This window comes from Arachis ipaensis, chromosome B3 (genome assembly GCF_059453495.1).
Source record: "Arachis ipaensis isolate K30076 ecotype BB chromosome B3, ASM5945349v1, whole genome shotgun sequence".
NCBI classification, from domain to species: Eukaryota; Viridiplantae; Streptophyta; class Magnoliopsida; order Fabales; family Fabaceae; genus Arachis; species Arachis ipaensis.
The window spans coordinates 116,365,776-116,380,121 of NC_142438.1; the positions used below are offsets into that span (position 1 = coordinate 116,365,776).

General features: G+C 37.8%; 1 non-coding gene across 1 annotated transcript; it reads left to right on the forward strand.

The window, feature by feature from the left end:
- Window positions 1-424: 424 nt before the first annotated feature.
- On the forward strand, window positions 425-531 carry LOC148572164 (small nucleolar RNA R71). The gene has a single exon (XR_015908282.1). It is a non-coding gene; the product is annotated as a small nucleolar RNA R71 (small nucleolar RNA).
- Window positions 532-14,346: the final 13,815 nt, after the last annotated feature.

Below are 14,346 nucleotides of genomic sequence, written 5' to 3' on the forward strand. Positions count from 1 at the left end.
TCCATAAGGGATTATAGGTGTTTCCATAGGGTTCTCCCATGTAATTCACCTCTACTATTGCAGGGTTTTCAGGATCATAAGCTTCTTCTTCAGAAGATGCTTCTTTAGTATTGTTGGATGCAGCTTGCAATCCATTTAGACTTTGAGAAATTATATTGACTTGCTGAGTCAATATTTTATTCTGATCCAATATGGCATTCAGCGTATCAATTTCAAGAACTCTCTTCCTCTGAGGCGTCCCATTACTCACAGGATTCCTTTCAGAAGTGTACATGAACTGGTTATTTGCAACTATGTCAATGAGTTCCTGAGCTTCTGCAGGCGTTTTCTTTAGGTGAATGGATCCACCTGCAGAATGGTCAAATGACATCTTTGATAATTCAGACAGACCATCATAGAATATATCCAGGATGGTCCATTCTGAAAGCATGTCAGAAGGACACTTTTTGGTCAGTTGCTTGTATCTCTCCCAAGCTTCATAGAGGGATTCACCTTCTTTCTGTTTGGAGTTTGAACATCCACTCTAAGCTTGCTAAGCTTTTGAGGAGGAAAGAACTTGGCTAAGAAAGTCGTGACCAGCTTATCCCAAGAGTTCAGGCTATCTTTAGGTTGAGAGTCCAACCATATTCTAGCTCTGTCTCTTACAGCAAACGGGAAAAGCATAAGCCTATAGACTTCGGAATCAACCCTATTGGTCTTAACAGTATCACAGATTTGCAAGAATTCAGTTAAGAACTAAAAAGAATCTTTTGATGGAAGTCCATGAAACTTGCAATTCTGTTGCATCAGAGAAACTAATTGAGGCTTTAGCTCAAAATTGTTTGCTCCAATGACAGGGATTGAGATGCTTCTTCCATGTAAATTAAAATTTGGTGCAGTAAAGTCACCAAGCATCTTCCTTGCATCTCCACCATTGGTATTATTTTCGGCCATGTCTCATTCATTTTCAAAAATTTCTGTCAGATTTTCTCCAGAGAGTTGTGCTTTAGCTTCCTCTTCAGAGTCCTTTCAGGTTTAGGATCGGCTTCAACAAGAATGTTTTTATCCTTGTTCCTGCTCATATGAAAAAGAAGAGAACAGAAAAAAATATGGAATCCTCTATGTCATAGTATAGAGATTCCTTATATGAGTATAAGAAGAGAAGAATGGAAGAAGGAAAAGATAAGAATTCGAACATAGAGGAGAAGAGTGGGTTCGAATTTTTGAGTTAAAAAGGGGTGTTAGTAGATAAATAAATAAATAGAAGGAGATGAGAGAGGGGGGGGGAGAAAATTCGAATTTAATTTAAACTAAAAGGAAAATATTTTTGTTTTTATTTTAAAATTTAGTTAGAATTCAAAAATTAAAAAGAGAAATAAAATTAAAATTAAAATTTGAAACAATTAGTTAATTAAAAAGAATTTTGAAAAAGTGGATAGGAGTTTTCAAAAATTAGAGAGAGAAAATTAGTTAGGTGGTTTTGAAAAAGATATGATTGAAATAGAAAACTTTTAAAAATAAACCAAAAAGTCAAGTAGTTAATTGAAAAAGATTTGAAAATCAAATTTGAAAGGGTGAGAAGTTAGAAAAGATTTTGAAATTGATTTTAAAAAAGTTATGATTGAAATTGAAAAAGATTTGAATTGGAAATTAAAAAGATTTGATTTTGAAAATTGAAATTGATTACTTGACTAACAAGAAACTAAAAGATATGATTCTAAAATTTAAAGATTGAATCTTTCTTAATAGACAAGTAACAAACTCAAATTTTTTTTGAATCAATCACATTAATTGTTAGTAAAGATTTTGAAAAATATGGAATAAAATAAGAAAAATATTTTTGAAAATCAATTTGAATTTTCGAAAATATGAAAGAAAAATGAAAAAGATTTGATTTTTAAAAAAAGATTTGAAAAAGATAGAATTTTTAAATTGAAAATTTGATTTGACTCATAAAAAACAACTAAATTTTGAAAATTTTTTGAAAAAGTCAACTCAAATATTCGAAATTTATGAGAAGAAAAAGGGAAAGATATTTTTTTATTTTTGAAATTTTAATGAGGAGAGAGAAAAACATAAAAATGATGCAAAACATAAAAATTCAAGATCAAAACACATGATGCATGCAAGAACACTTTGAATGTCAAGATGAACACCAAGAACACTTTGGAGATCAAGATGAACATCAAGACTTATTTTTGAAAATTTTTAAGAAAAGAAAAACGTGCAAGACACCAAACTTAGGAATTTTTAATGTTTAGACACTAACAAATTAAAAATGCATATGAAAAACAAGAAAAGACACAAAACATGAAAATGCAAAGATCAAACAAAGAAGATCATCAAGAATAACTTGAAGATCATGAAGAACACCATGCATGAGTTTCGAAAATTTTTAGGAAATTAAAAAAAATGCAATTGACACCAAACTTACAATTTGACACTAGACTCAAACAATAAACACAAAATTATTTTTGGTTTTATGATTTTATTAATTTTTTTTATTTTTCGAAAATTAATTGGAAAAAGAAAAATAAGGATTTCAAAATTTCTAATGAGAATTCCAGGAATCATGCGATGTTAGTCTAAAACTCCGGTCCAGGAATTAGACATGACTTACTAGTCAGCCAAGCTTTCAGTGAAAGCTCTGGTCCAAAACACTAGACATGGCGAATGGCCAGCCAAGCTTTAGCAAATCATTACATACAAAAGCTAAATTGCTGAGAAAGACAAAGAATCTCTTCTAAGGATAGTTGAAACCTCGGTCCAAAAGATTAGACATGGCTTAACAGCCAGCCATGATTCAACATATCTCATGAAACTCTAGAATTCATTCTTAAAAATTTTGAAGAACATGGGATAATTTATTTATTTTTTTTTGAAAATTTCTCAAAAATAAAAATAACAAAAACAAAAAGCTTAAAATTAAAATAAAATTACCTAATCTGAGCAACAAGATAAACCGTCAGTTGTCCAAACTCGAACAATCCCCGGCAACGGTGCCAAAAACTTGGTGCAAGAAATCGTGATCGTTCATTCCTTGGTAACAGCGCCAAAAACTTGGTACGCACGTTCATAATCTTAGTTCTTTTTCACAACTTCGCACAACTAACCAGTAAGTGCACTGGGTCGTCCAAGTAATAAACCTTACGTGAGTAAGGGTCAATCCCACGGAGATTGTCGGCTTGAAGCAAGCTATGGTCACCTTGTAAATCTCAGTCAGGCGGATTCAATTGGTTATGGAGATTTGATAATTAAAATATAATTAAATATAAAATAGGATAAAAATACTTATGTAATTCATTGGTGAGAATTTCAGATAAGCGTATGGAGATGCTTTTGTTCCTTCTGAACATCTGCTTTCCTACTGCTTTCATCCAATCACTCATACTCCTTTCCATGGCAAGCTGTATATTGGGCATCACCGTTGTCAATGGCTACATCCCGTCCTCTCAGTGAAAATGGTCCAAATGCGTTGTCACCGCAAGGCTAATCATCTGTCGGTTCTCGATCATGCTAGAATAGGATTCAGTAATCCTTTTGCATTTGTCACTACGCCCAGCACTCGCGAGTTTGAAGCTCGTCACAGCCATCCCTTCCTAGATCCAACTCGAAATACCACAGACAAGGTTTAGACTTTCCGGATCTCAAGAATGGCCGCCAATAATTCTAGCCTATACCACGAAGACTCTGATCATAGATCAGGATGCTAAGAGATATGCATTCAAGCTTGCTTTCATGTAAAACGGAAGTGTTTGTCAGGCACGCATTCATAAGTGAGAATGGTGATGAGCGTCACATAATTATCACATTCATCATGTTCTTGTGTGCGAATGAATATCTTAGAGAAGAAATAGACTTAAGTTGAATAGAAAAATAATAGTACTTTGTATTAATTCATGAGGAACAGCAGAGCTCTACACCTTAATCTATGGTGTATAGAAACTCTACCGTTGAAAATATATAAGAAGAAGGTCCAGGCATGGCTGAATGGCCAGCCCCCTAAACATGATCTCAGAACATAAAATTAGTCAAAGACTAACCAGAGATGTAAATACAATAGTAAAAAGTCCTATTTATACTAAACTAGTTATTAGGGTTTACAGAAATGAGTAAATGATGCAGAAATCCACTTTCGGGCCCACCTGGTGTGTGCTTGGACTGAACGTTGAAGCTTTCACATGTAGAGGTCTTTCTTGGAGTTGAACGCCAGTTTGTAACTTGTTTCTAGCATTTAACTCTGCTTTGCAACTTGTTTTTGGTGTTTAACGCCATAATAGGGCAGAAAGCTTGCTTTGAATGCCAGTTTGGGTCATTTAAACTTGGGCAAAGTATGAACTATTATATATTGCTGGAAAGTCCTGGATGTCTACTGTCCAACACAATTGAGAGCGTACTATTTAGGTTTCTGTAGCTCCATAAAATCCACTTTGAGTGCAGGGAGGTCAGAATCCAATAGCATCTACAGTCCTTCTTCAGCCTCTGAATCAGATTTTTGCTCAAGTCCCTCAATTTCAGTCAGAAATTACCTGAAATCACAGAAAAATACACAAACTCTTAGTAAAGTCCAGAAATGTGATTTTTAATTAAAAACTAATAAAAATATACTAAAAACTAATCAAATCATACTAAAAACTATGTAAAAACAATGCCAAAAAGCGTATAAATTATCCGCTCATCAAGCCCCCTTAAAGGTTCCCTGTATCTCTATTTATAAGCTATCATAAATTACAAATTCAAATAAAATTCAAATTGCACTTTCTAACTAACTATCATTGGTGATCTTCCTTGCTCTCTTTGGATCCTGAGCCTTGTGAGTTTGATGGTTGTGGGCTTGATTAGTTGGGTTTGAGGAGCATTAGATGTGCTCAATGATTTGTCAATTTCAAGCACCAATTGTGGCATGCCATATGCTTTACCAAAGGCCAAAATAAAACTCAAAGTGTGGCCTTCGAAGTATGCTTTAAGGGTGGAATGTGAGGCTCCATTTCAAGCCTTATTTTAGCTGAAACTTTGAAGGTGTACATGAAGGGAAATAGCTTCAATATGGTGTCTAAGACGCCACATTGTTGGTCCTTGGGAGTGTAATTTCATGGCATTGGAGATGCCATTCTTCCCCATGAAAAGTGGCATTGGAGACACCGCTATCCCTCCATGTAAGGTGGCATTGGAGACACCACAAATGAAGCCTCTAAAGTGGCATTGGAGAAGCCATACATAGAGCTTCCAAGAGGTGCTTGAAGTGCTTCTTCTATTAGTACTTTTGTTGCTTCTTTTTCTACATTTTCTACAAATTTATTAACTCAAAACAATCAAAGTAGTATTCAAATTAAGCACTAGAACACTTTATAAATGAGCATAGTTCATTGACTTTCTATATGAAATAACCAAGAAAAACAACTCATGATGCACATGCATCATATATCTTGGGAACCCAAACGCTAGCACAACGATGATGAAAGGAGATGCCGAAGAGATTCCAAACGAAGAAAGAGAGAACACATGATAATGGGAGCTGCCCCTTTCACTAAGAGGATCCTAAAATCCAAGCTACCAAAGGGTTTTGACAAACAAAGTACGACAGCACCAAAGATCCACAGGAACACCTAATTGCCTTTGAGGCCAGGATAAACTAGAAGGAGCGGCCGACACAGTTCGGTGTAGGGCTTTCCCGGTAACCCTAGCCTATCCAGAAATTAAGTGCTTTAATGCCCTGCCAAATGGTTCTGTGTCTTGTTTTGATGATATCTCCAAGAAATTCATGGCATAATTCACTACCAGGATTGCAAAGGCAAAGCATCCAATTACCCTACTCGAAATTACACAATGACTAGATGAACCCACAAGGAAGTACTTCGATAGGTTTAACGACAAATGCCTAATGGTCGATGGGCTCATAAACTCTGTGGCCAGTCTGTGCTTGACCAATGGGCTCATGAATGAAGATTTACGTAAGCATCTTACAACCAAACCAGTCTGGACTATGCATGAAATCCAGAACATTACAAGGGAGTACATAAACGACGAGGAAGTGAGCCAAGTTATGGTAGCTAATAAATGGCACCACGGCACCTCAAAGCAACCCATCGCCCAAAGAAACCCTAAAAGAGCATTTTAAATCTACCACCCCCAACCGGCCGCTTAGGGTGGAGAAGTTCACGAACTACACCCCCTACCAGCTTTGATCACAGAGATCTATCACCAGATAGCATATCAAGGCACTCTCTCGAAGGCCAGACAATTGAAGAACGAACAGGTGATAGCAAAAGCCTGTACTGCAACTATCACAGAGGATACGAACATAAAACTTAAGACTGCTTCGAGGATGCTCTCGAACAAGCCATTCGAGAAGACAAACTCCTTGAGTTTGCCAAAATTATTCGAGAGCCTAGAAAAGTCGAATGGGAGAGATCGCTAGAGCGGGAAGGACAAAATCCTAGAATGATGAGACAGGCACACCAGGAGAGCTCGAAAACTGGCCCAACAATCATAGTAAATGTCATCACCAGGAAAGATGTGCCCGAAAATCCAAATCGGCATTAAAAAAGGATCTTTGGGTGGTAGTCGTAAAAGTTGAAAAAAGAACCTCTTCCCTTCCAACAACGATAACATTCTCCCCTGATGATTGCCAAAATGGCACTTCGGCGGAAGACACCCCCTTCGTCATCTCGGTCAGGGTCAGAACCGGTTTAGTAAAATGTATACTAGTAAACACCGGAGCCAATGCCAACATCCTCTTCAAAGGAGCCTTCAACAAGCTAGGATTTCGAAATGGAAACGTACAAAGTCACCGTAATAGAGTAATTGGACTCAGAGACAAATTTCTCAAACCGGAGGATTCCATAGTGTTACCTGTCACCATTGAAACCAGAAGCCAAAAGAAAACTATACTCTATGAGTTTGTGGTTCTAAAGGACTCTATGACCTATAACATCATCCTGGGTAGAAAGACAATTAAGGACCTTTCCATTGCCATATTTTCCAAGTTCCTAATCATGAAGTGACAAGCAGACGACGGGACCATAAGAACAATACATGGTGACCAGGAGGTCGCAGTGGGGTGCGACAACGCTAGCCTAGCCCTCCGAAAGTGGTCCCGGAATGTGGCAGAAATCTTCCTAGCCGACCTGGGCACATGACAAGACGATCAACCCAGATCAGAGTCAGAAGGAGACATGGAAAAACTACAAATAGAGAAAACCAAGGACGAGTTCAAGTTCATCAACAAAAACTTGCCTTTTAACCTTAAAGGCAAACTTGTGGGACTTCTAAGGAAAATAGAGACTTTTTCGCCTTTACTCCCACCGACATGCCGGGAATAGACCCATACTTGATGTCTCACCGGCTAACTGTAGACCCTAAATCCAGGTCGGTAGCCTAGAGGAGGAGGAAAATGTCTACTGACCGAGCAATCGAAGTTAGGAAGCAAGTCAAAAGCTTGCTCAAAGCCAGTTTTATCTGAGAACTACCTTACACGACTTGGCTAGCCAATGTCATATTGGTAAAAATGGTGAATGTGCATCGACTATACGGACTTGAACAAGGCTTGTCTGAAAAACACATTTCCACTACTGAACATCGATGGACTGGTGGACGCCGTTTTGGGGCTCTAGTACCTCAGTTTCATGGACGTACACTCAAAATATAACCAGATACCCATGCATGGGCTAGATGAGGAGAAAATGGCATTTATGACCCCAAAGGTACATACTGCTACACAGTCATGCCCTTCGAGCTAAAGAACGTCGGGGCCACCTACTAAAGGCTCATCGTGAAGAACTTCAAAGACCTCTCAGGGACCAAGCTAGAGGTTTATATTGATGACATGATAGCCAAAACAAAAATAGGTGACGATCTTATTAATGACCTTAAACTCATATTGAGCACCCTGAGAAAGCACCGAATGCGCCTCAATCCGATGAAATGCGCATTTCGAATAGAGGCTGGAAAATTCCTGGGCTTCATGATCACGCAACAAAGAGTAGAGGCGAATCCAAAAAAATGCAAGGCCATCCTCGAGATGAGTACCCTACAAACCTCAAGGATGTCCAAAGGCTGACTTGGCAACTTGCCGCCCTCTTGCGCTTCCTCGGCGCCTTGGCTCAAAAAGCTATTCCATTCTTCAAGCTCATGAAAAAGGGTATAAGTTTCAAATGGGAACTTGAACGCGAAGAGGCCTTCTAACACTTCAAAAAAGTGTTAACGGAACCTCTCTTACTCTCAAAACTCAGAGCGGGAGAGACTTTGTAGCTTTACTTATCCATAAAGGACGAAGCGCTAGCAACGGCGCTAATCCGAAAAGACGAACAAAAAACACAAGGTCCTGTATACTTCATCAGTAAGGTTCTCCAAAATGCTGAGATGCGGTACTCCAGACTTGAGAAGCTCGCCTATTGTAAAACCCAGTTAAATAATAAATAATAAATTAATTATGAGTGAAAAAAGTTAAAAAATCTAACATTTATAATTAGGAGAGATAAAAATATTTAGAACATGAATTAAAACACTTATCTTAAAGGTTTTGATCTAAGATTGGGCTAAAGAGCCAAAACCACAAATGGCCCCATGTCGGGCCCAAGCCCAAGGCTTATAAGATAGAAGAGAGGAAGGGAGGAAGAGAGTGGTACCCTAAGGTCACTATTCACATTCACACAGATTCTCATAACTTTTAATCCGTAGCTCCAATCGAAGACCTGTTTGTGGCCACGCATCGCCCTTATCACACTCTTCGATTCTATCTTATATGTGGTAAGAAATTTCGAAATTCTTGCCCTATTTTCGATTTCTCTTCATTTTCGCATTTTTTGTTTGGGTGGTGAGAAAATTTCGATTTTTTAATGATTAGGGGAGGTTCAATCTTGAGTTTTGATGGAGTTTCAACCCAAGGTTATGTGAGATAAGGTAAGGAAGCTCAATCCCCACATTATCCCAAATTTTGAGTAAAAACCCTAGTATGAATGTTGAATAAATTATTGTGATTAGATTATATGGATTCACTTAGATTGTTTGGTTGAATTGGTGCAGTTAGAGTACGTGGTGTGATTGTGGTATAATTGGGAGAGGCTTGGAGGAGTTGGTTGAGGCTTGATTCCGAGAGGAGAGGAAATTCAAGTGTTGGGAATACTGTCGTCGATAAGGTACGGGTCTTAGTTTTGAGTAGGCATTATGTAGAGCTATGTAAAAATCTAGGTAATTATACCTAGGATAGGAATGAAAGAAATTGATTATTGTGATAATTATTTGGTTGGAGGATAGCTTGAATTATGATGTAAATATGTGTGTGTGTGTGTGTGTGTGTGTGTGTGTGTGTGTGTGTGTGATGGAAATGGTAATTGATATGAAAATTGTACCAGAGGCCGTGATAGGATGAGGAATTCCCTATTTAGTAAGTTGAGGTGAGTGGTGTGAATTGTTATATGAGAATGAGATGATTGATGTTTGGTTGGTTGTGAATTTGGATGTGTGAGTGTTGTGTGTTGTTGTTGTGAATGGATATAGTTGATGAGAGGTGCTAAATGAGTTAGAATTGGGTTGGTTAGGCTTGAAATATTTGGGAATTGATGAATGAGTTTTTGAAATATTTAGAAATGGTATTGGAGTGGTTTGAACTAAATTGGATTGAGAATTGGTGAAAATAGGCAATAGTGTGGATTTGGGTTAAAACAGAATTTTAACCAACTTTGACGGACCATAACTTGGTGCTCGGAATTTAATGAAATTTGTCTTAAATTAAAGATAATGATGAGCGCTTTAAAATGGTTTAAGAATGAATGAAAACGAAATTTTATAGAGGAAATTATGAATGATTGAAAATTGATGTTTTAAACTAAATTCTGAGATTGCAGAAAAACTAGAGTTGTGGCTTGTGTGCACATGTACGGGGTTGTGTGCATGCACTAGTCAGGACAAGTGTGAATACTCATGCATATGCATGAGGCTGATGCGTACGCACGGGAGGGAGTTTTCAAGTTGTGCGTACGCAAACTGGTCATGCGTAAGCACAAGTTGGGAAGCATTTCTGATTGGTGCGTATGCACAAGGATAATGCATACGCACAGGGCCTGTTTTCTCAAAATTTCTCTGTTTTTGACTATTTAACTTTTCCGACAAGCTTGTAAATCCCTGTATATGGTCAGATAACTAGTTTTAGACTTCAGAATGAGTGTGGGGATATGGAATGGATTAAATTGGTATAATGAATGGGATTGTGGATTAAAGGATCGGTGATATTGATGAAAGCTTATGGTTAATGAACCTACTGAGTATAACACTGATTAAAGGCTTTATTGTGAATTGTTTGAGATATGAATTACTGCAATGGAAGGATTGTGGTAAATTTTGCTTGCGCATTGATTGATCTCTATTCCTGACAAGGAAGTTGGTTAATCCCACTTGTTCCAAGTACCCGGTAAGGACTTTGGTTAATCACGCTTACTCATGGAATAATTTGGATGGCAAGGACGGTGATAAATCCCGCTTGTATAGTTGATGAACATTCCGGAAAAGGACAGTTTGGTAAATTTTGCTTGCTTTTATGGAACCTAAGGGTAAGGACAATTGGTTAATCCTGCTTACCCGAGTCAGGTCTGACAACATAACCAACATGTGAGCTCATGGCCAGTAAGACAGGCATGCATTATGTGCATCTATGTGTAATTGCTTGAGTGTGTATCTTTTGTTTGGTTTGCCTAAGTGAATATATCTGTTTAACTACTAATTACTATATATGATGTGATTGCTTTTGATTATGTTTGCACCTTATTACTAGTGTTTGCTACTGCTTAATAAGCTACTGAACCATATACTGATATGATGTGATACTAAGAAGGAAGTTGTTAAGATGTGTTATGAAGGATGGAGGATAAGGACCACTGAGACAGATGAGGACTTAATATGTTTACCCTGCTTGGTTTAATAAACCCTAGGCTTGAATCTTGGGTGTTGAAGTTTAGGATTGTCTAGTGGGTTCGTGTATTTTTACATCATCTCCATTTAAAACTGTTACCCTACTAGGAATCTTCGAATTCTCACCCATTATGGATTTTGTTATTTTTTAGATACAGGACGTGACGCACCTCGCTGAGTATACTGGATCCTCTTGGACAGCGAAGACTCCCTTATATTTTTTATTTTGTGCTTAGAGTTGTTTATTTCTCCGCTTTTGTATATATGTTTGTATATCCCTTTTAGAGGTTGATTTTCAGAGAAACTGGATTATGTTTTGATTACACTTCTGATTCTGTAATATACTTTCTAGCTTGTCTTTTTTTCGCAAGTCGAAACTAGTATTTGCTATGTATATGTATATGTCTTTCGTTTCTGTATATCGACGCTTTTACCTTTAATGCTACATGTGCGATAATGATTTCTCGCTTTTGTTTTATTCTTCCTTTACAGGCTCTGAATTAAATTATATTCTTTCAAATACTATATATGTACTTTTTCGTTTTAGAGGTCATAATACCTCACCACCTCTGATTTACGACTATAGCATAAGGCTTTGTGTGATAGGGTATTACATTATGGTATCAGAGTAGTTCATTCTTGTAGAGCCTAAGGGACGGACAGACTATGCTTCTGAGCATTCTCTGGATTGTGTTTATATGCTATTTAGGATGTTTGTCTGACAAGTATAGCATAATTATTCATGAGCATGCTTTTGAAATTTTGAAGCACTAGACTTGAGATATTGAGACTGATCACCTTAATATCGATTTTTTGGTATGGACAGGACCCAAATGGCATCTCGTGGACATAGACAAGGTCGAGGACAAGGATGGAGAGGTAATAAGAAAACCGTACCGGTAAGTAGTATGACTGAATTCATAGGTGCAATGGAGACTATGGCTACGACTATTAATGATGCTACTACTGCGACCAACCGAGCGGTGGATAGGATAGAATAACAAGCTGGAAGTGGCAATGAAGGTGGTAATGGACATGGTCGTGGAGGTGATATTCTGAGTATCGTAGTACCAATGGAGATAGGGATCTTTTTGGAGTTGGTCAACAAGAGTCAAGTGGCAGAAGAGTGCTCGAGGAAGACTACTTTGGCTAAAAGTGATAGCCAAGAATCTTACAAAAAGAGGCAAGGTAGGAGCTTTACACCAAGAAGCCAGAATTTTAAATGGAATGGCTACGTCCCTCCACATCCTCAGGGTCAGAACAATTATCGAAGGAAGGACAACCATCGCGAAAATGAAAAAGGAAAGTAGGAGATGACATATTCAGATGAGTTAAGGTGTTTCAAGTGCGGGTTACCAGGGCATAAGGCTATAGATTGTCCTCATAGGAGGGCTCAAGATACCGGTCAAGCTCAACAATAGGACTAAGTTAATGCTGCTAGATCCGACTCTCGGATTCAAGGTATTGGTGAATTGATGAAATAACTGGTTCTTATTAGATGTTGAGGATTTTGGAATACCTGGTATGATATATTGGTTAGATTCGAGGAAAATTTTAGTGGTGGTTAAGCCTAATTTTAGGAGAGAATTATGTCAATGAATCTTTGTGACTTGATCTACTTTTTTTTGAAACTTGCATTGAAGTTTTTGTCTTAGATTTCTTCTTGAAAAATGATTTGATCATCTTTCTAATCCTATTCTTTACTCGCATATATCCATGCATGAATCTTGTACCTTTCGAGCTGATACTGAGCTTGTTTTGGTACAATCAAGTGGTCCTTGAATCCTTGAAAACTTGCTGTTAAGTTGAGTTGCCTTCCTTCGCGAACTTGTATTTCATTAAAATCAGCATAGACTTATTTGATTTGATATGCCTTGTTCTCTCTATCTAGGATTCTTGACTTAGATTCCTTTTTTGGGATGCACTTTAATTCTCTTTTTGGTACATTTTGTTGTTTTTCTACAACATCGCTTGATCGCAATACGAGGTATCATTTTGATTTTTTGCGAATACCATTCATGTTGTTTGTTCTCTTTTGAGCTTAGTATCCTTTTGAAATAAATTTGAGCCTATTTCGGCATCGCGTACGATTCCTAGATGTAACCATTGAGACGTTAGTTCCTTAGAACATGACTTATGGACGCGAAAGACGAACTTGTAAGTATGCGACATCATGAGAAGTTGTGAAGCTTTGATTCTCACAAAATGCATTGCTGATGACTAAGTTGACCCGTAAGGATACTCCTTTTGTGTGGACATTTGACTATGAGGAGAGTTTTCCAAACTCTAAAAGAGAGATTACCTATAGCTCCAGTACTTGTGTCGCCTGAATCCCATGAGCCATTTGAGGTTTACTATGATGCTTCATTGAAAGGCATCAAAATGTTGTGGCTTATGCTTCGCGACAGCTAAGGCCCCATGAAGTAAACTATTTGACTCATGACTTGGAACTTGCTGCGGTTGTGTTTGCCTTGAAGGTATGGAGACACTACCTCTATGGAGTGAAATTTCACATTTTCTCTAAACATAAGAGCCTGAAGTACAGAAGAAACTTAATATGTGACAAAAGAGGTGGATGAAGTTGCTGAAAGATTATAATTTCGAGTTGAATTATCACCTAGGTAAAGCTAATGTGGTGGCGGATGCATTGAGCAAAAAATCTCTAAGCGTTGCTTGGATAATGATTAAAGAAGAAGAGTTGTTGAGTAAGTTTGTGGATCTTGGGTGTTGGAGAGGCAGTTGAGGGTGTATGCTTGAACCAGCTGCATATCTCTAGAAACTTCAAGGCTGAAATTCAGAAAGCTCAGTAGGATGATCAGGAGTAGCAAAAAATGCTGCAAGTGATTGGACAGAAGAAGCAACGAGAGGTTGCCCAAGATAGAGAGGAAGTTTGGAGATACAAAGAGAGGATCTGTGTGTTGAATTTAGGAGATCTGAAATAGAAAGTGTTGACAAAGGCTCATAAGAGCTAGTTCTCGATTCACCCTGGAACCACAAAAATGTATCACGACTTGAAAGTGATGTTCTGGTAGCCCGGAATGAAGAACGACATGGAAGAGCACGTATCCAAGTGTTTGACGTGCTAGAAGATGAAGATTGAGCATCAAATGCCATCTAGGATGTTGCAACCTCTTGAGATTCCACAATGGAAGTGGAACAGTGTAAACCCCGAGTAATTAGTGAATAATTAGCCAATAAATTAATTATTAATCTAAGAAATTAAAAAATTTAATTTTATAGTTTATTGAGGTAGAATTAATTAAAACATAAATTTTGACACTAATTTTGAAAGATTTGGCCCAAAGTTGGGTCAAACGGGCCGAACTGAGCGAATCGGACCCAAGGGCCCAACCCAACTATTTTGGAGGTTACCTGAAACATGGATTTGGGCTTGAACGTGAGGTCTAGATCCCTTTGTGTGGCAGCATCTGACTTATTGATACCGAGGTGTCGCCTGTCTGA